Below are 22719 nucleotides of genomic sequence, written 5' to 3' on the forward strand. Positions count from 1 at the left end.
AAAAACGGAGAGACAGAGGAATTTTAGTTTTGGTAATATTTTATTGCCTTCATAAGATATTTTCTACTGTCTACAGTATTGAGTTATAGGAGGGGGTATCCAAAAGTTTTAATTATCACCATAAAAGAAAAATAAACATACAAGACCCACTGTAATTGGTCAAACTTAGTTCTTCTCCACATAGTTTCCGTGCAGAATCACACATGTTTCCCAGCGTTTCTTCACCTTATTCAAGCCCTCTTTGTAGAAGTCCTCCGATTTGCTCAAAAGCCACTGTTCCACTTCGAAAATGACATCCTCTTTGTCATGAGAAAGAGGAAGAAATCTCTTGGCGCAAGATCAGGCGAATAAGTTGGATGCGCCAAAAGTGCATAGCCTAAACGGGGGTCGTGGCGACTTTGCTTCTGAAGAGGTGTCAACAAGCAAGGAATCCATCATGCAGACACCTTATTCTTGTGTAGTTCCTCATGAATAATCCTCTATGCACTTCCGTAACTTAGTCCAGTCTCCGCCATCACTATTTCCATGGTCGATCTTCTGTCTTCGGGGATAACGGCCTCCACTTTCTTCACCATGGCAACATCGTCCTTAATTGAGGGTCTTCCCCTCGCGCTCGTCTGTGAGGGACATGTGACCACTTTGAAAGTTCTGCTTCCACTTCACAACCGTGTCATATAATGGACTTTCATCCCTATAGATAGCTTTCAATTCATCGTAGATTTGGCGTGCGTTGTTGCCCTTCAAATGGAAGCTCTTCGGGCTTCAGTTTTGTTCATCATGTTAAAGTCTTCTACAGGCTGTGGAAAGAAAAATACTTTAGACACGCATTTGATATTTGCACAAGTATGCATAGAAATGATACTGATTATGCACAAAGAAAGTTTCATGTAAATATCTGTATAACTTCTTTATGATAATTAAAACTTTTGGATACCCCATCGTACTTGACGCTCGCTGTGATTGCTGAGAGTATGACTAACTTCTCGACGTTTATTAAACAAACTGTTATTAGAATATTAAACATTACCCTCCTTAACTTTGTTGCAGTCATAATACACGTAATACATGATTAGATTTGAATTTAGTTTGATGTCGATCTTGACATTTCGTATAATTTATTTTTTTCTTTTTTTCTTTTAGCAGTTTGACAATAGTGCAGCTATGCGACAGTTAAGGATATTGATAGGTAAGGAGCCACTTCTTTTTCTATATACGTAGTATATAAATACTCGATTTTTTTTTTTAATTTGGAAGGATTCAAGTGGTCTATATATTCCAAACTTAAAATTTTTACACCCTGCTTTTACGTGTTGTATTTATACTGTTAAAAATCTGTAGATCAAGGACGTATGAGTTCGAAGTCTACTCAGGTCTATACATGAGCAGGTTTGGCAGAATTTTCTTTCTAACAACAAGGATATACAGAAGTATCATCAGACAAGGATATATAGAAGACTCCATTTTCATCCTTTTACTCGTGTACATCGTGTTTTAGAATTCATTTGGATTTTACCATGATAATAGTTCAGAAACGCATTTTAAAATGTCATCAAATTTTGTAAGATAGAAATTGTTTGGTATGTATTTGTATACCTTTCCTATACGAGAATGAGTCCCTGCTGTGTTGAAATATCAAGGTAAAAGTTTGATAGAAGATGAACAGTAATGGGTAAAATCCCAATCACGTAGTGTAAACGGAAAAACAGCAAAAATGTAACCTAAATTTTTCTTTCCTCAAAATTCTGCACCGTAATGCTATAAAAATAATCATGTCATGTATTGTATAGGACTTTATCTCGACGAGAATCTAACACTTGTATTACGGTTTCTTTTCTGTTCAGTAGTGAGGATCATAAGGATATCTATGTATAGCATTGAGTCTCACCCCGCCCCTCCCTCCATCGTGGTAATAGTGGACAAATTTTGATTAGATTGATTTATTTTACACTACATCACAATCATCTCTAAGTTACAAAAAATTGTACCCAAAGCTGCTCACTACCTCCTTCAAAGAAATTGAAAGATGAACGCCTATGCAATTCTGCAGGTGAGAGTGGTAAGTGGACAAACACTGCACGCATGTGTTTTTTCGTTTCCTCCCAGTTCGTTCATTCCACCATTATCACTCATCTCATCATCACTGTCTCCTTTAGCTTCAGTGCATATTCGTAGGACAGAATATTAAACTAAAAGATAAAAACAGTACTAAGTGTTTCACGCTTCATATGACAATAAGAAAAGTATTATTCCGTTTATCAGGGTGTGTTAGTTACAGAGTTATTAAAGTTAAGTCCCTGATACGAAGCTCCAATTATGTGATATTTGTTCTACAAACTGCTCAGTACCTATGAGAGAGAAGAAGAAATGCCCTTGTTTTAGTCACAGCAAAATATTCCTCTATGCTTTAGTGGAAGTAAGAGTTCTAAAGAAAAGGATGGCAAGAACTATAATTTTGATTGAATATGGAATTACATTTCTGATGGGAGCAACATTGTATGTTTCTAGCCGTTTATAATATAATACGAACGATTACATTCGTTGTACAGTCTTTCATGAGATAACTCCCATTCAAATTCTAGTTGTTTCACATATATTAGGTAGTAGACACTTGAGAAGTAGTTTTCTCTGTTACTTTACTGTAGAGGTATTATACTGTATTTTCTCGATGAATAGCGTTTATTCCTAAGTTGCTTAAAAAAAAAAAAATACGTCTCTGTTGTCCAATTAGCAAAATGGAGAATAATGGAGAATATTAGTTGAGTCTTAGGAGGCTTAGGTGGGCGGGTCATGTAGCTAAAATGGAAGAAAGTAGAAACGCTTTCAAAGTCTTGACTGGAAGACCAATGGGAAAACGACCATTAGGAAGACCTAGGCGCAGATGGGAGGACAATATTAAGATATATCTCGCAGAGATAGGAATACAAAGTAGAAACTGGATGGAGTTAGCTAAGGATAGAAGTCAGTGGAGAGCTTTTCTGAACGCGGCATTGAACCTCCGGGTTCCATAGGCCATAGAGTTAGTTAGTTATTAGTTGAGTAAACTTAGCAGCTCCAAAGTAACAAGATAACTTTTATACTTTAGCGTCATCTTTCTATGTATTATAACTGCAATTACAATTTAAAAAAAAAATACTATCCTGACACTGACAGAATTTTTGTGACGAGATACGAAACAAAGCTTTTCCAATAGAAACAAACACTTTCCGAGACGAGACATCACTTTTACAACTACGTATTTTCTACACGAGACAGCTCGAACTGTTGTGTCGTCGGCAACTATAGAAATTATGGATACTGAAATGCTGATGAATCATCTTATGTTAGTTATTTCATCTTGCTATGTAAGTAAAAACGATGTTGTATTTTTCTTCTGTCTTTTGTCTCCAATTTCTATGTCATGTCTTCGACAGTGAAATTTATATATATTAAATTTTGGTTGATCCATGAGAAGTTTATGTTAACTTTGCTGAGAAGAAAGAATACACAAAGCGGAAGCAGAAGACAAGGAAGGACAAACCACTGATGTCGGATGATAACCTTCATGTTATTGTCGCTTGTCTACGTTGACAATCTTCTGCATAGATTTCTTGACATGTCTGCTTTTTAAGTTGTCAACGTTTTTGTTTGATCTATCATAATTATATTATTAAGCACTCGATTTCTAACATATTAGTTCTCTGTCTAGCTGGATGTCACCTGTAAAGAATACATTTGTTCCTTTGGTATTAACAATTTTGTCGTTAATACAGCACTGAGTACCAAACATTATTTAAGATAACAATCATATTCGAATCTGTTTGATTTTTTGAAACTTAGCTACAGTTTGTGATAAATATGTCTTTAGTTTCTCGATAACCATGAAAAATAATGTCACTTCCATTGATTCATTAGTTCATTCCTAATAAGTATTGTACTACGTAAATAATACCGAGTAAGTTTGAGAGTAATAATTATCGGAGTGAGAAAGAGAAAGATTAACTCTTTATAGTCGTGACCCTACAATGGTCTAAAGGAGAATTGTGAGACTTCCCTCGTAGCTAAATATTAAGAGTTTTCATCACGGCGAAATTAAAATACCGCTAATTTTACAGTATTTATGTGATATCTTCAAATAGATAAAAGATAATCAAAAAGTGGAAAAAGAGCTCCCTAGACAAGATTATTTTACATGAGATACCGTTACGACTCACTTATCTGCTTTCGATTTCCAGCCATTTAGAAAATCGGCATTTATTGTGGCGTTTCTAAATGGCTGCAAACTGAAAGTTACTGGGTGGCTCGTGGTAACAGTACCTCATGTAAAATAATATTGTCTAGTGCACTGTTGTTCCACATTTCGATTATCTTTTATCTATTTGAAGATATCACATAAATATTTTAAAATTAGCGGTATTTTAATTTCGCAGAGATTAGCTCTACACGAGTTCGAATTTCGCTTAGGGTTGTTTGAATTTTACTCTAAACTCTACGTCTACATCTCATATAACCAAGCGGGTATTGGTCATGAACTCATGTTTCTAACCAATGAAATCAAAAAGCAATGATAATTAGAGACAAATTATAATGAAATAATTCGTGATATAAAGATAATGGGAGAAAACGGGAAAACCCCGAGAAAATACAATCACATGGTGTTCACAATTTGAAATCGAATTCAAACTACCAATATTTCTATCCATACTAGTATCAGACATCTTCAAGATTTGATCCTCTCGTCTCTGGTGCTATCGGTCACGGGTTCGATTCTGGGTGGAGACACACTATCGAAAAGATGTAACAGCGATCCTGAGTGAGGTTTTTCCTAGGTTTCCTCATTCACGCCAGGCAAATACCGGGATGGTACCTTGCATACAGGCCTCAGTCAGGTTTTTCCTAACTTCTTTCCCCCTTCCCCAGATAATGCATTTGCCGATGGTGTCATTCCTTAATACGTAACGAGCTTAAGTTCAAGATGCTGGTAATGACCAGAAATACAGTATGTATAAATGAATAAATTAAATCCAAGGTTTGATCCATATTATTAACTGCAATATCTTCTTAATTGTGCGCACTTTTTCTTAAATATATATATATTCCTGGAATTGGCGCAGAATACTGCGCATATGAACCGAAAGGAAAAGGAATGAAGACATACTAAAGGAAACTAATGAAGGACGACAGATCATGAAGATAATAGAAGAAAAGAAGGAACAGCATGCTTGGCCATCTTGCTCGGCACTTTGATTGGATGAACGTGCTGATAGATGGAAAGGCAAAAGATACACCAGGAAGAGGAAGATTAAGGACAGAATATTTAGATGCAGTTACGAAGAAGAGACCTTATCGAAGTATAAAACAGCTCTCCCAAGGGAGAGAGAAGTTTTAAAATTTCCATGTTGCCCACCAATTTATGGTTGAAGTGAACAAGAAGAAGAGAAGATTCCTAGAATGCATTTTCCCCTAGGGATATAATATTTTTCGTTCACGGGCAAGGTGGATTCCCTAATATAAGGAAGGTAAAAGAAAACATGTTATAAAAACGCATTAATTTGAAACTACTTGAAAGGGTACTTGAGTTGACTACAGCTGTAAAAATAATTTTCACACTCTTATCGAAATAAAATATTTAGTTTTACGTCCCATATTTATGCCCTGTAAGCTAGGGATCAAACCAGGGTACTCTCGCACCAGAGCTGAGCATTTTAGCACTAAGCTACAGTATCCCCCATATTCCTATTATACGATGGTTAAATGAACATGATTCATAAAATATTCGTTCAGTAATTGGTACATAATAATTTCTTACTCTATACTAACTCTTGGCACATGAATAACCTACTTTCATTTTTTAGAGTAGGATTATTTCTCGAGTAGTGGTTAAGATTCTGTTTAATAGGAGGCCCTGTTCTTCGTAACTTGGATTTTGCTTAAGAACTTAAAGCGAAAATCACAAACACACAATTTTTAATTTGGAATTTTTCCAATGATGATAGTTGATTGAAACAGTATAAGTACTAAAAGTCAACCTCAATTCTAAGTAATTGGAAAATAAAGCAACTAGAAGGACTCATAATAACCTCTTTGTTTGAATGTAAATATTGAATTAGAAATATCATATATCGTCCCTTTGTTTGCAAAGTGTCGTATCACAAAAAATCTATTTTTGAGTTAAGACCAGCCCCGAATTCCCGTTTAGGAGATCTATAATTCTCTTTAATAGCCGTATCAAAATTCCTAAATATAACTGTGGAATAAGCAGTTTGATGTTTGTCGTATCTCAATTGTAGAGAATTAAATTTTTCTCAAACTGCCGTAACTCAAGATGCGACAGTTTGCAAGAGAAATTAAGGTAAGTTTCTATTGTTCACACAGAGTCGTATCTTAAATGACTTTCTATTAGTGTGTGTGTATGTTCACTTTAGTGTGTAATTTAATATGTTGTTTAAGTAAGCAGGAAATATTTATGTACCTTCACAATTGGTCCCTGTGATCAAGCTGGCTCGTAGAAAGTAGTCTTTTAAGGTAGTGGAACTACAGCATAGTAACTTCGTCAACTTCAGGCAGCTCTCCAAAGAACTTAGAATTCTACAAATTCGAGAATCAGAGGGAAGTAATACAAAAGACGTAAACTGGAAGAACATGATGGAAGTATGAGTTTTGAAGAGGTCACCGACAACCAGCATCGTAACCAGGCTAGTTATCGTCCGGGCCAAGAACTCGCCTTAGCGCCCCCCTCTGATCAACCAAACCAAAACGCTCCTCAACTATACATGATATTGGCATCACACAGAAATTCTCCTATTCCATATTTTCTTCAAGTGGTAAAGCTTGGGCCTAATTTAATGGTTGGTACAAGTTAAAACACCAAACTAATTAGTGTTTGATTGCCAAATGATCTGAGAGTAGCATGCGTGACGCATTCTTATAGTCTTATCATAGTAACTGCAAGCCACAATGTTTCTGGAATTATATCGGGATGTGCACATGTGTAGAATTAATCAACACTCTGTTGCTTGAGAATAGAATATTTAATTTTAAATAACAGTCAAGCTGTTGTCTCAAGTAATATGCTCTTTGGCTGCAGAAGTTTTTACAATTTCCTCAAAAAGTAGCTTCGAAACTAACTTGTGGTCTATGGATATGATCCTAAGGTTGGTGAGTCGTTGTTGTCCTGTTAAGTTTCTGAGGTACTTTTTTTTTTTTTTTTTTTTTAAATGAACTTTAGTTTGCTAAAACTTCTTCTCTTGCCTTATAGGGAAAAATTAATATTTGCCCAGTTTTGCGCCCCCCAATCCAGTGCCCGTGGCACAAACCCCCTTTGCCCTTCCCCTTTAGTTATGTCACTGCTGACAAGTATTTTCTTACAAAATAGGCCATCTACAGGAACTCCAGTACAACGTAGAAGATTTTAAGGTCTGAAAACTCGTCGGATTTTAAGTCGCCCATGACAAATATGGAGACATTGTGCAACGGACCTACGCCTGTCATACGAATGTCTGAGAACCAGCAATTTTACTTGCACCTCGACCATTAGGACGGTTTCAAACAAAAACGGCTTTCTGTCTTTTTGTAGTTTTGTTAAGTTTAGGACTGTTTTTTGCCAATTACTTTATGGACATGGTTCAGTAATTTTCAGTATTGTGTGGAGGTGCTATTAACTGTACTCATTTCAGTTATACTCATGTTTACTTAAAAGAATACTATTATACTCTAGTTTAGTAACTTTAATTTCATTATTTAGACGCTGTCTTGAATTTTATTCTTCTTTCATACAGTTTCATATTTACTTAGTAGTGTTAATTTGTAATATTAATTTCATACCAAATTGGTTCCTTTTTAGCTGAAAGGTCATAAGCCTTATTAGTTTGTTCTTTTACTATTAATTTCATAAGCATTTTTAATTAATTAATGAGAGAAATATGACTTTTGTTCTATCGTTTGTTTACTATTTTTTTATAACTTACTCATATCAAAAATAAATACAGCAACTTAGATGTAAACAAATGGACAAATTTACAATTTTCCAACTTCAATTTGGAATTATGCTTATATCCCAAGAACTATGCATAGTGACGCAACTCATTCTTAAAACAAACATTTTTTTTTTTTTTGCAGTGACGTATCTCAAATAACATATTTTTTAATGGTTAAATATTACAATATTATATAATTTGAATATGTGGTATTAATGAATGTACGTACTTTTGGCTACATTGTGTCAAAAATTGATAAATATTTGTTGGTAAACACGAGCGTAATAGAAAAGTGAAATAGGTGTAACATTTCAAATCGCTCTCCTGAAAAATGAGAAAAACTGAGATACGACACTTTGCAAACAAACGGACGATATGTTGTGAGCTTTCAATAATAGAGATATCGTCACGTTTTTTAAAGCTGAAGGTTAAGTTTTATTTCTTTGTTTTGGTTGTAGAAAGTAATAAACTTATACTTGATATATAAATATAAAGAATGCGAAAATTAATATATAAGAAAATTCAGTCATTAATTTGATACACGTTTTATTGGTTCAATTTTATGATCGGAGAAATTTTCTTACATATAAAGCAAGAAATCCATTTACGATTGAAACTAATATTTCTCCAGCTACAGAACTGTATTAAGTGCATACCATGTTACGGCGAGTGATTAGAATTTCCTGTATAACAATTTATGTATACTCAAAATAGAAAGGAAGCTAATTTCTGTTTCAAGACTTCACGTGCTAAGGTTACGACATAAATGAAGAGTTTCCTACGGAAACGATTATGTCTTCATTCTTCTTGTCATGTCTATTCGTTCTTCTATGCGAACAGCTTTTAGGTAAAAAATACAATTTGTAAAATATCAATACATGACCTAGCTGGTGTTAAAATGTAAAGTAATGACCCTAATAATTAACGGAAAACGTCTCGTCTGTGCGCCGTAGTAATGAATTATAACTTCAGATTAAGTCACTATTCAAAATGTTAAAATAGATAATTTCCCCAAATTGAAAATAATTTTTAAAATCAAGATTCAAATGGAAACAGCCAGTGTCTTAAAATTTAGTTTCAGAGACGTAGTCATCGTTTAAAAAAAAAAAAAAAAAAAAAAGGAAATCAGTCTTAAAGTTCCACGCCATCCAGTCAAAAATATATCACTTTGTTGTCATATTGTTAAATTGGTGCAGTATACTACTACTACTACTACTACTAAATAATAATAATAATAGAGAATTGCAAATTGCAACACCTTGACGTCCTCTGTAGCTGAAATGACTATCACGTTTATTTTTTTCTTGGACGTGGTCGCCGAAATAGATTTTTGGTAGAGGCACAAAAGTTTTGGTGTAGACCCAGCACTGTAAACACTTGGGGTCTTTAATTAGCAAAGTAGTGAACTTCGGTGCTGCAGAAAGCAACAATTAACGGTGTTGGCGTTTGTGTGCACATAACACATCATCAAATTAAAAAGAATAGAAGTAATTTGGGTTTCGTCTCGTCAGTATTCTATGTAGTTTTATGCTATTTAAAAAATCATTACTGTAACATCCCAGAGTTACCCCCTTTTAGGGGAAAGTGTATGATGATGGAAGAATCTGTGAAATGAATATATTGTCGAATGATGTGACCGTCAGGACCCCAAACGAACATCCAAAATTACATTTATGGTATTTTGAGATTTTTTCGTTTTCGAGAATCCCTTTTCTGTAAATGCATGTTCAATAATCACATATTATGCAACCGTGCACTATAATCCGGTATTGGAGACTAGTATATCCTGAAGGATAATCAATCAAGAATAGCGCTTTTCGATTCCAGTTACGTAGTAGCATCCTTTTTTGTTGGAAAATTCAGGTTACAATTTCCAGATTCATAGTCCAAAATTTCCTGATGACTAGATTTAACATATATACTAGCCTATATTGCATATTAAAACAAGTAGTAGACGGACTGCAAGGTTCAGGAACTCTGTGTATGATTTTTAAAATGCGTGATTGTCGTTTTAATCTTCGCTAATAAGTTAGTTCATTGGCAAAATCATTAAATGGATTATTGAAGGAACACCTCTAGGTTATAATTGTCCCATATAAGAACTAGACATATTTTATTATTACTGTAAAGTGTATGCAATATTATTTCCTTGCGAAGTAGTTGTCAACGCAGTGTTACTATTTGGTAACGATATGCTGTATTTTCGCTTATAGACCTTAACATTTCTTTTAGTGTTGCCACGAGACGAGACGAGACGAGACTTCAGGCTGTCTCGTCTCGTCTCGTGCAAAGCATGTCTCGTCTCGAGAGGTTCTGTCCCGTCTCGTCTCGTCTCGTTTGTCTCGTTTTGTCTCGTCTTGTCTCGTAAAAATATAGCAGCATACTATGGGAACGAAAGTAAAATGTAGCAGGCTGCACCATGCTAATCAAGATACAACTAACAAGGGAAGAGAGGGAGCTTATATATCGAAGTGGAAGATGGTTTATATACCAATCGAAAGCACTAATGACGCCTATTACAAAACTGTAATAAAATTTTTCCGAATGCATATACTGTGCGAGTTATATGAATATACAGGGTGTCCAGAAATCCGTTTCCACCCCTTGAAATCGCAAACGATGAGACAAATGCTAAAACTGGAAAACACGTTTTTGATCATTATAAAAGTACAATGTATCAAAGCAAACATTGTTGTCCCAGAGCCACCCGCAGAGTCCCAGGCGGGATCCAACTCAAAAATTACAAACGGTAAGGGGGTCAAGTAGTATATCGTTCGAAACTTCTTAGGAAATGAAAGAAGACGAACAAGTCCCAACTCTCTAAAATTACCCTGTGCAAAATGGCGGCCGGTCAAACTGTCAGCAAAAACGTCATTGTAGAGTCTATGGCCACCCTCCAAAGAAAGAAAAAAAACTGAAACGGTAAGACAGATGTCAAAAAAGAAAAAGATGTGTGTCATCTTTTCAAAAGTACAATGATTGAAAGTAAAAATGTTTGTCCCAGGGTCCTCCACAAGGTTCCAGACGGGGTCCTACTCAAAATTTTCAAATGACAAATATGGTCAAATAAAGCTGTTGAGAAATAAAAGAACACGGAACAAGTCTCGATCCTCTAAAATTACCCTGTGTAAAATGGCGGCCGGTCAAAATGTACATCTTCATTTCGATTTTCTGAGCACGTTCACTTTCCATTTTGCAATCGGCACTGGTTTTCATTCTGAGACATTTGTACGTATTTACTCTTCCTGGTGCAAGGAATTCTTTCGTTTGAATCATTTTATAATTGATAAACCAGATAACGAACATAAGTACCACTGTTGTGCAGTCATAAACATAATTAAGTAGAGGTAAGAGTCTTTACTTCTGATGGCTCCAACCTCTACTTATTTATGTTCGTGAAAGTACATTATATGTTAACTAGTCAGTTCTATACTCAAAGATGTCAAATGTTGTCGTTTCTTTTCTTTATGTCTTAATTTGCTTTTATTTTATTATTTTTTTTCTTTGTTTAGATATTATTGGGCTCAAAGAGGAGAATCTCACAGTAGGGGCATTTCCTTTCTTTCCGTTGAGTACAAGAAGTAAAGTGAAAATAAACTAAAACCCGGTTACAGAAAGAACAACTAAAATGCAAGATGTTTGCACAGTATTATCGTAGAGCGTCCATACTTGTTCTATCTGCTTTCATTTAATAACAGCTTTAAACGATGTGCTACTTGACCTCCCTTGCCATTTGAACAATTTGAACATGACCCCACCTGGGACATTGTGGAGGACCCTGAGACAAATATTTTTACTTCCAATCATTGTACTTTTGAAATGATGACACACATGTTTTCCTATTTTGACATCTACCTCACCGTTTCAGGATTTTTTTGGGGGTGGCCATCGACTTTACAATGACGTTTTTGCTGACAGTTTGACCGGCCGCCATTTTGCACAAGGTAATTTTAGAGTATTGAGACTTGTTCCGTCTTCTTTCATTCCCCAGAAATTTCGAACGATATGCTACTTGACCCCCTTACCTTTTGTAATTTTTGAGTTGGACCCCGCCCAGTACACTGCGGGTGGCCTTGTGACAAGAATTTTTGCTTTGATACGTTGTACTTTTAAAATGATCAAACACATGTTTTAGAGTTTTGGCATCTGTCTTATCGTTTGCGATTTCAAGGGGTGGTAACGGATTATCTGGACACTCTGTATATCCATATAACTCGCATAGTATATGCATTCGGAAAATTTTTATTACAGTTTTGTAATAGGCTTCATTAGTGCTTTCGATTGGTATATAAACCATCTTCCAGTTCGATATATAATCTCCCTCTCTTTCCTTGTAAGTTACAAGTATTACCCAGAACAGACAAGACAAGAAATGTCACGGTAGCTACACCGTGAAGCCTTCACCTCTGGTGTATGTGGTAGTCGGTTCGATCTCGGTTAGTGCCATGTGAGCTTTGTGGTGGACAAACATTGAATGTGTGTGGGGACCGCGGTGGCTCAGTGGTAGAGCGTTCACCTCTGGTGCTTGGGGTCTCGGGTTCGATCCCAGCCCCGCCAAGTGAACTTTGTGGTGGACAAACACCGTGTGCGTGGGTTTTCTCGGGGTTCTCCCGTTTCCTCCCACTTTCTTCATTCCACCATTTCATTCATTACTCATCATCACTGTCTCCTTTAGCCAACCGGCATAACCGTGGGACGTAAAACTCAAAGATTTCATGTCATTTCATTTCATTTTTCGAATGTGTGTGTTTTCTCTAAGTTGTCTAGTATCCTACCACTTTCTTCATTCCACTAATTTTCCCATCATCATCCATTCGGCCAAAGTTGCCTAAAGGTCTTAAAAATAAATTCAAATAAGCTCACAAGGCAATGACAAATAGTTTACAAGATAATATATCTCTGCTGTCAGTTGTCTGAGGCTTCTCGACCCTGGCATCTTTTTTTTTTTTTTTTTTCATTCTAAAACATTGAAATTTGTTTCGCCAGTTTCAATACACGAATATACAGTAAATTGCTCATAGGTACGTCGAAGATGAAGACTAACGTTAAATAATGTTTACACGACAAGCAAAGTTCGATGTAAAGGTGTCATCATCCCCGACACTATCGTATACTATCAGCCCACTTGCTTTATAGTGTCTGTATATATATATATATATATATATATATATATATATATATATATATACAGAGAGAGAGAGAGAGAGAGAGATGGAAAGATATATAGATAAATAGAGAGATAGATATGTGTGTACATTTTATGTTTCACAGTGTTAACCCATAACAATCCAAAATCTACTTTCCATTTTAGCATATATAGATTTGTTGCAATTATTATTTTTTTTTTTTTTAAAAAAAAAGCTCGGAACCAAATAATTTTATTGAGTAATGGAAAGTATTTGAAATTTTATATGTTACTGCACACTAAGCTCTACTTAAAGTGCCATAGTAATGGGAGCTGAACGACGTATCGGACGAAAGAATGCTTGGGGCCAGTCTTCATCTCCATGGTTCAAATCTGTTCCCATAACCGCGGGGTGTGTGCTACTATGTGGTGCTTGCCCCGTTTGTGTAACAAACTCATGACAGTACACCCAGATTAGCTAATGGCTAAAAAAAAAGTTGATTTTTTGGTGGCCATTTTGGATTAAAGTTACTTATATTGTCGGGATCTATTCGCAATCATACAACGTACATCTTCATACCAAGCCGAGCGGTCTGCGGCGATAGACCATCGGCTTGAAGGCCCCGGGTTGAGTCCCGGAAGGGTCATGTGTATGGATTTTAACAACATTTGTTTTTTTGTACTGTGTCAGGGGGGGGGGGGAAATCGTACGGGATAAAAGGATTTCAGTCTGAAAAAAATGGAGAGAATATCCTCCCCAGGATACTTTCATGGGAGTAAGGAATTAGTAAAATATAGGATATACATTTTATAGCAGGTTTAAAAATATGGTTTGGGTATCCTATTTCTTTTCTGTTAATTATATTCTTCAATGTTCGAATTTTGAACATTCTCATGATATTTTCTGCTTTCAACGGAGTTCCATGAATATTATACCAAATGTTCTTTACACTTATCAAGTTCGAGAGGTTTAGTGCGCCTGTAAGAAACAATTTCTGAAGATAATTCAGGTCCTAATGAATATTATTCACTAGGAAAGGGAAGTATTCCCCTCCTCTCGAAGCAGAGGGCAATTTCGCACTCTGGTCAGATCAAACATTTCCGCGTAACAAAAGGTCCCCCTGTAAAACTTCTTTACCTAAAGTGTTATTATTAGTATCATAAATTTGCTGAAAGCAAACAATTTGAAGGGTTCGTCGATAATATCTTTGCTTCTTTTGCCGTTCGCCCGCCTTCCAAACGAAGAGGTGAATTTTACAACATGACTGCTGTATAATAAGCGAGCGGTTGGTAAAATGGTAAAAGTGTGTTTTTATGTGTGTGTGAGAGAGAGAGAGAGAGAGAAGACAAAATTTTAGTTGCAAGATGACATACTTCAATTGCCGTTTTCGGTTCATATAGCAAAAAGAATACCGCCACCAGAGAATAAAGACAAGTGTAGACCTTACCCAGTTTTCAAATTGAATAGATGGTGGTGGTAGTTCGGTTTCTTGACCTTGTAAAAATCTTCCCTGTCTTTGATTTTGTTTGTCATCATTCCAGCCAGAAATAAAAAAAAAAGAGAATTCCTCAGTTTACAGCAAGGGGAATTGGGGACAAGACATTAAGGATGATATTCCTGGAAGCTCATGTATCACGATTGTTTCATTCAATAGACAGAGGACACTTTTCTATGAAGGCTTTACATGTTTTCTCACAAAGGGGATTTTCCTTTTGCAATCTATATGACCACTGGCAATTTCAATCTTGGCCATTCCCACCAGCGTTTTCATTTTCGAGACACGAGAGGAGACGAGACATTTCACGAGACGTCCCGTCTCGTGTCTCGTCTCGTTTTCGAAACGGGAGAAGTAGTCTGTCTCGTCTCGTGTCTCGTCTAAGAGGGTTCTGTCTCGTGTCTCGTCTCGTTTACGAGACGAGACGAGACGAGGCACGAGAAATGTCTCGTCTCGTGGCAACACTAATTTCTTTGAATATTACAGTTACTGCAAGGCGAGATGCAAAAGTTAAAATGTCGCAATAACCATTCACATTTATTAATTGATATATTACGTATCCTAGATGTACCCCGAGAAGGCTGTTTCACACTGAGAAACTTAAAACACCGATAGGCGAGAATTAATATTTGGAAGGAAGTCATCCAGAGCCTGGAGGTACCATTCAGGTATTCACCTGACGAGACTGAAGAAAACTAGAAAACGCCAAAATGGCCGGCTGCAGAATTTGACATTCTTGTAACATTCCGATTTGTAGGCGAGAACACGAATTGATTATCTAGATATAGGCATACCAATTATGTATTGTATATTTCATTACCAGTCTACAAGTTTCCGTAGTACGTTTTCTAAGTTGTTGTGAAGATTCTCTCCAGTTGCTAACATTTTCTGAGCTTAATAAAACTTAAAGTTTCTTTGGATAATGCCAATTATATCCAAAAAGTGGAAGAAAAAGATGAGAAAAAGTGCATGTTATATACAGATACAAGATAGTATTATAAGAGATATCAGTATAGAATTCCCACAACGATGAAATAATAACTGTGGGATTGTTAGTTGAGGACATCATCGAGTAGTATTTCTTTATTCTTCTGGAGATGATGTTAGGCAATTTTAACACTATGTCACAAGCAAGGCTGTAAAACTGACATGTTCAAACGGAGAAGGATTTCGAAAGAAGAGGAAAAATAATTTTATGATTGGATGTGAATCGAGAGAGGATGTTGTTTATGTTGTGTACAATTGTAGTACGAGTAATGTAGAAATTCATTATTACAGATCGTTATAGAAGGACGGTGTGATTGGGAAACGTATGCGAGAATGATCTCTAAATCTATATTATATTTTTTTACTGTGAGAAAATCAGTAAAAGTAGATTTACTTTTATCATTTGGACAGACTGAACCTTGAGTACAGGGTATACAGAAATTTATTAAGTAATTTCTCACATATTATTATTATTATTATTATTATTATTATTATTATTATTATTATTATTATTATTATTATTAACTTAGTAGAGCGAATACAAAAGTGGTTTATCAGAGATTTGCTTTTACTGTTTTTAATTACAAATAATAGGCAATATTTTTATAACTTGATTTATTAAAAAAAAATAGATATGTGATACATAATCAGACACTATTACAAAGTCTAAAAATAATAGATTATCCATTACGCAAATCCCAGGGGAATAAGGGGAACATGTCTCTCCAATATTGGAACTGGGGGACTGCCCCCTCAATAATCCGATTCTATTTTTTTTTTTTTTTTTTGAGGGGGATGAAATGTGATGATTTGTGTGCGATTGCCACAAAAGAAAGTGAGATGAAATTGATGTTTCCCAGAATAAGCCTTAAATCTGCTAACCTCCGAATGTTGAAAACAACTCTGCTCCCTTGATCCTCCATGGCAATGTTTTTCAACTTCATAAATATTTTGAACATCGCTTAAGAAAAAAAAAAAAATTATGAAAACGGTCTTACCCGTTTCCCCCCAATGTTGAAAACAGATTTGCGCCGCTGCTTAGTTCAAAAGTTTTATTGAAAATTACTAATGTTAAAACAAGACGAGATATGACATTGGTATAGTAAGACAAGTAGAATGCTAAGAACTACGAGGTGCATCCGGAAAATAAGTTTCCGCAAGGTGGGAAGGACAAAGAGGATACGGTGAACTTCAAACATATTTTGCCATAGATTCAGCACAGGTGACACTGCTTTTCAGCGTATTCATCACCAGAATTCAGACACTTGTCATATTCTGGGATCACGTTTTGTATTCTGAAATCGTAAAAATGAGCTGGAATGCTTATCAGAATGGCCAGGCTGTAAATTTAAGATTGATTCAAAGCTATAATAAGTAAGCAAACATTGTATTTAGTCATTTGTTTATATTTTAAAGACATTTATACAATAATTTCTGAATTTGACAAAGTGCTGTATTTGCCTGATTGTTGTTCCTAGCACTATAAATAAGCATTATTATTATTCGTCCTATTTGTGCGTAGTCTCTATTTCAATTCCCGGTTTTGGCATATACTTTGGCTATTGACTCAGCATTATTAGAAAATAGGGAATTTACGTAAAACAAGGCGTAGAGCACACCGTCCTACAAGACGCGGAGTACCGATGCTGGAAATCAATGCACTGATCATGTATGCAGAAATGGACAGGCCTGCCGAGTAATTGGACAAATGCCCGCTCAAAAAAATCTAAAGTGTTTTCAAAACTAGAAACAAATTGACGTTTGCAAAAGCACGTGGTACACTGTTGCCACTTCGTGCGCATCCCGGTGAGCCATCACCTGGAACTATCCCGTGAGTCTTAACGAAAAGGAAAATCTCTAAGTATTATAGTTTGTTTGCATGGATGAAAGGACATATTTGTTGTCCCAGTTTGAGCATGTTGGGGAGGGGTGGCGAGGGTTGACAAATAAACTGGATCTAAAAATCACTTCCACGCACAAAGAAACGAAAGACTACCCAGCTTTTTTTTTCTGAAAACACGTGTTTACTAGCGGCAACATTGGAATGTTAAGGTCTGTTGTCAAGGTAACCCTCCACCCACTGTTGCTAAAATGTCATTTATGATTCGACCCTCACTCAATGACCGCAGTATTTGTGTGACGTAGATTCACTTCTTCGAAACAAATCTGCACGTGTTTCTGAGCTGTCAATTTGTTTCTAGCTTTCAAAGCACTTTAAGAGGCTTTATCCCGACGAAATTAAAATTCCGTTAATTTTACAGGAATTATATGATATCTTCAAATAGATAAAAGATAATCGAAATGTAGAAAAAGAGCGCCCTAGAGAATATCATTTTACATGAGATACCGTTATCACGACTCACTTATCTGCTTTCGATTTCGAGCCATTTTGAAAATCGGCATTTATTTTCGCGTTTCTAAAAGGCTGAAAACGGAAAGCCACTAGGTGAATTGTGATAACGGTGCCTCACGCAAAATGATATTGTCTGGGGCGTTCTTGTTCCACATTTCAATTATCTTTTATCTATTTGAAGATATCACATAATTACTGTAAAATTAACGGTATTTTAATTTCAGCGGGAAGGAGAGGAAAGTAAATAAAATTTCCCCGAATTATTTACATTGGTTTTCTAGAATAATATATAAATAAATTCGTGTATCTATAGCAACAAACATCTTTAAATGATATAATATTTCCTCCACTCTGATCAATTGATATTGCATTTTCCTAATACCTGTACGACCACCTTTTTATGGAGCCAATTTGCTCTTACATGTAGGCATTACTCTGTACAATTATGTCATTTAGTCGACGATAATTCTTCGCTTCGTCTCTCCCCGCTAATATTATGTGATTCCATGTGTGATGTGAGTATTACGTGTGTGTTCTACAGAGTCCAAGAGTTCAACGTCGATGTCTTTCGTCATGTTTGTTTTATATATATATAGAGAGAGGACAGCAATTTCCCGTTGAAACTGAGGGGTGGGGTGGGGTAAGCAGGATTTAAGAAACAATGTTTGTATCAATCAATATTGCATGATACATTATTTAATACCCTTCAAGTATAATGAGATGCTATTATTGAAAAAAAATTAAGGAAAGGGAAGGCGCCATTTCCTAGTAGTCTAATGATATGTACTTTTCTTACTTGGTTGTTCGTCTGTTCTTCATAGATTGTAGCTTTCCTTTTGAGGCACTTTATCATACTGGAAAGAAATCGAACTTCATTAGCATTACATAATACGTGAAATTTTATGTTTTACTTATCAACCGGCTGCTTTATTAATTCGATACGTAAAGGAAGAGACTTTTATTATTTTTAATTATTTTTTTACTAAATATGATTAATGAAGACAGTTTGGAAAGTAGTTTCCTGAGTTCCAGTTCAGTTTTATTGCTTTAGGTAGTAATAGTGATTACTAACGACCTGTTCGGTCATCCGTGACGTATAATGTTCATAAATATACATTACCTAATAGTTTTTAATATTACTCTAAAATTTTCATTGCAACCATGCCAACAAAATTTAGGTCTGCTAAAAAAAAAAAAAGAAAAAAAAAGAAACAAAAAAAAAACGTATCAGAACCCTTCGAAGTCTGTGTAAACATGCTGAAATAATTTTAAGATTACATGACACCTTAATATATTATAGACAATACAATATTCATTTAAATATATTTAGGCGAAATTTATCGCTGAATGAACATAATTAGCAATATTAACAGAGAACGCCGGGTCATAAGAGTTTGATTCTTATTATGTTCATAGTTTAATTTGCTGAACCACATATAGCGAAGCTAAATAAAATCGTGAACATCTATCATTGTTTCAAAAATTATCCATAGGGTCAATCTATATGAATTGAGTCAATGAAGATTTCTTGAGCATTTTATAAAGATATGATATTTTTGTTTCTAGGTTCCTGCATTATTGCGAAGTCAAAAAAAAAATATTTATTTATTTTATCGTTTTCTTAACCCCGTGACAGCCATTTTTGTTTGACAACACGCGCTAATTGTCGTGTTTGTAGAGGTTTTCGTTAACTGATATTACTAGGTTTGGTGAACCTTAGGTGAATGAAACAAAAACCATTTTATTCATGAAAGAACAGCCTATCTTTGAGAGCCATTTTTGAGAAAATTGTTCGGAAAAAAACTCATCCCCAAGAGTAAACTACCCCTTCTGGATTTTTGTAAGAAAAATAACTTATAGCACTGTGGGGTTGCTAATGAAATGTTGATGTAAGAAATATAAGCAGAATCGTTAGAGCCGTTTTCGAGAATGAACAGTCTTAATTTTAAAGTAGGAAGAAAATTAGAAAAACAGATCTGGCGTATCTTATGAGAACTAAGTTTAAAATTTGGTGCGGATGCGCTGAACAGTGGTGTCTCTAGGTGAGTGAACAGATTTACATCGGGACGAAAGAACGGACGAATATATATCCAAAAATCATTTTTTCGGCTTCTAAATGCCATGAAATGTGTAAACCGAGCAAAGTAGCTCAAGTGGTAGAGCGTTGGCTTCGCATTTGGGAGGTCGTGGGTTCGATTCCCGCTGCTGACGACCATCCTGACTGGAGTTTTCCAGGGTTTCCCTCAGTCCTACCAGGCAAATGCCGGGATGGTACCTACTAAAAAGGCCCTGTCCGATACCTTCCCAAATCCTTCTCATTGTTGTTGTTAGATATGCAGTATCGAATGACCTCTGAGCTGTATCTGGTGATTGTTAACTAAATAAATAAATTCGTCGAATATCAAATCAGAAGATGAACGGGAATTTCCGTCTATCATTTTGAGTCCTCTTCTTTCACAAGAATAACATTCATATCATGCAATTAGACCAGTAACTATCAAATGAAGCACCGTTTAGCTTAATTAGGCTAAATATTTTGCGACGTTTAACTGGAAGATTGTACATGTAGTTAATTGAAATTTGAAGAACCCATACAGAATAACGTTTTGTTATTTTATAATCAGCGTTTACAGCTTACCAAGAACATTAACCCTTGATGAAAAAAAAATGGCCCTTAATCTGTTAATTGAACCGATTAACTGACTCTTTTGTAATTTGATTAACTAGTCATTTTTTTATTCATCAATTAGTCGAATAGGTAAGGTGTAGCGTTATTACAAAAGAAAAAATGAACTAGACTAAAAAAAGTACCAAATCAAAAGTAAAAATTTAGCTGTGATAAAGTTGATTTACTGACGTGTTGAAGTCCTCAGATCTGAAGATTTATTGTAAGGGATGGCCTTGACGGAGCCCGGCGTTATATTGTTTCAACAAATCAAGAACAATTGCAAATTGAAAGACACGACGACTACGACTTATTGCTTTTTCGAAAGCAATCCAATATATATTTTAACCAGAAACGCTACGCTATGATTACATGTAAAGTATAATTTTATATCAAAGGGACCTCCGTTAGCATTAATTTTTCAAATTTTTGCTACTTATTCCTTCAGTAATTCATAAAATAAATGTGTAAAATGGACTTATAATTAATGTCACAACTGGAGTACTACAGTCAATAACCAGTTGAAGCGCTTACGTCTAAATCACGTGCAGAAAGACACACATGGATCGTCGTTATTTCAACATTATGTGACATACATTTAATATTATTTCATCGTAAATTTCGAAACGAGATGCGTCACTTACAACTATGATTTTGTTGAGCATTGCAGTGTCACAGCTATTCAGATAAATAAAAATTGCGCGGGTCCAGGTACAATAAGAAAATAGAAGGTATGGATGGGAACAGGAACCGGCGTGAGGAAATCATGGAATTTTATTATTTCTATGAACATACAACGTATTAGTTGGACTTCAACCTGGATCTTTCTTATTTTTTAAACATACAGAATTATAAGCTGCTATATGTAAAATTAGTACGGAACATGCACTTTCAAATGGACGATATAAAAATGGGAGAAAAAAAAAAATATCGCCAATTTAGATTTTCACGTATATAAGCGTTTCCAAACTATGGTCCGTCCTTATGGCCCTCTTCAACATTAGAAAAAATGCAAATAATCTTATGTCACTATAGACTCCTAGTTGAAAACCTCAAACAAGTATAGGTTATACGATTTAACAACTGAAATATTATACAAGTTCTTTAGTGATATTCTCAATATTCTCTATAATTTATTGTAAAATATTGTTAATAGTGTACGCACTTTCAAAAGCAGCATGTATATAAGTTTACATGTATAGTGGTATATACTCAAAACAATAAACAAAGCAGCTTATTAACACACTTACAGAAATGTGTAGTTGGTAATAACATGGTGACTCAGATGGTTTGCAATTGTATTTGTAATCTCAAGCGTTGAGGGGGAAACATGTTAATTTGCTTTAGTCTTGACTAGACTCATTGCCTTCAATTCTCAACATGCGTCATTATGTAGGCGTCATTACTATGAATATAAAACCTACACCAATTCTATGTATTTTGGCAAATCATATCTTTCGTATAAACCACACCAAACGCAGATAATCAACATATTTTCCCTAAAAATATGTTCTTGTTGAATCATGTTCTAGGAATTCATGATAGCTATTGCATGTCTGAATTACATGTTTGAGACGTATATTGCATTGCGCATATTCTGGAATTACTTGAATATGAAGTGCAGTGCACTGAATGCAACTAAAAATAGTAAACATCTAAACCTGAAAATATAAAAATCGAAGTTTATTTTCTTGCTTCGTATAAACTTTTCAAACACAAGATATATATTGTATTGCCCGGAATATAAACCACACATTTTATTCAAATTTCTATTGTGAAAAATTAGGGTGCATCTTATGTTCACAACCTTGCATAAAAAGTGACATTTCTTTATATCGTATGCTGTGTATACTTCTGTATTTAAATAACGATAATGCTGTAATAACATTGTGGAAACTGACCTTATTGTAGATTCCTTAATGTTATCTAACAATAGCATTGACAATACTAATTTTCGGTAGTTAACAAGAAAGTTACCTCTAAAGTATATAATAACACAATCATAACAATCTCTCAATAATAATAGCTATGCTATGGTAACTTATAATCAGCATTTTCTTTTCCTCCCACGTGCTTCCCATTCTTGCAGCTTTTTTATTTTCCGATTCTTCAAATTTTAGGGTGTGGGTTATATGGAGCGG

At 35.2% G+C, this 22719-nt stretch overlaps 1 protein-coding gene across 3 annotated transcripts in view; it reads left to right on the forward strand.

Annotated features, from left to right (window-relative positions):
- The window catches only part of crb (cell polarity complex component crumbs), a 249974-nt gene that overhangs the window by 30569 nt on the left and 196686 nt on the right, over positions 1-22719 (forward strand). For 2 of the 3 annotated variants that reach the window (XM_081764729.1, XM_081764731.1), the window contains exon 2: positions 1141-1186. The gene's annotated coding sequence lies outside the window, so the exon portion shown is untranslated. The remainder of the gene's footprint in view (positions 1-1140; positions 1187-22719) is intronic. The other variant, XM_081764730.1, reaches the window with a different exon arrangement.

Source organism: Thermobia domestica, chromosome 7, assembly GCF_964235325.1.
Source record: "Thermobia domestica chromosome 7, izTheDome1.hap1.1, whole genome shotgun sequence".
Taxonomy (NCBI): domain Eukaryota; kingdom Metazoa; phylum Arthropoda; class Insecta; order Zygentoma; family Lepismatidae; genus Thermobia; species Thermobia domestica.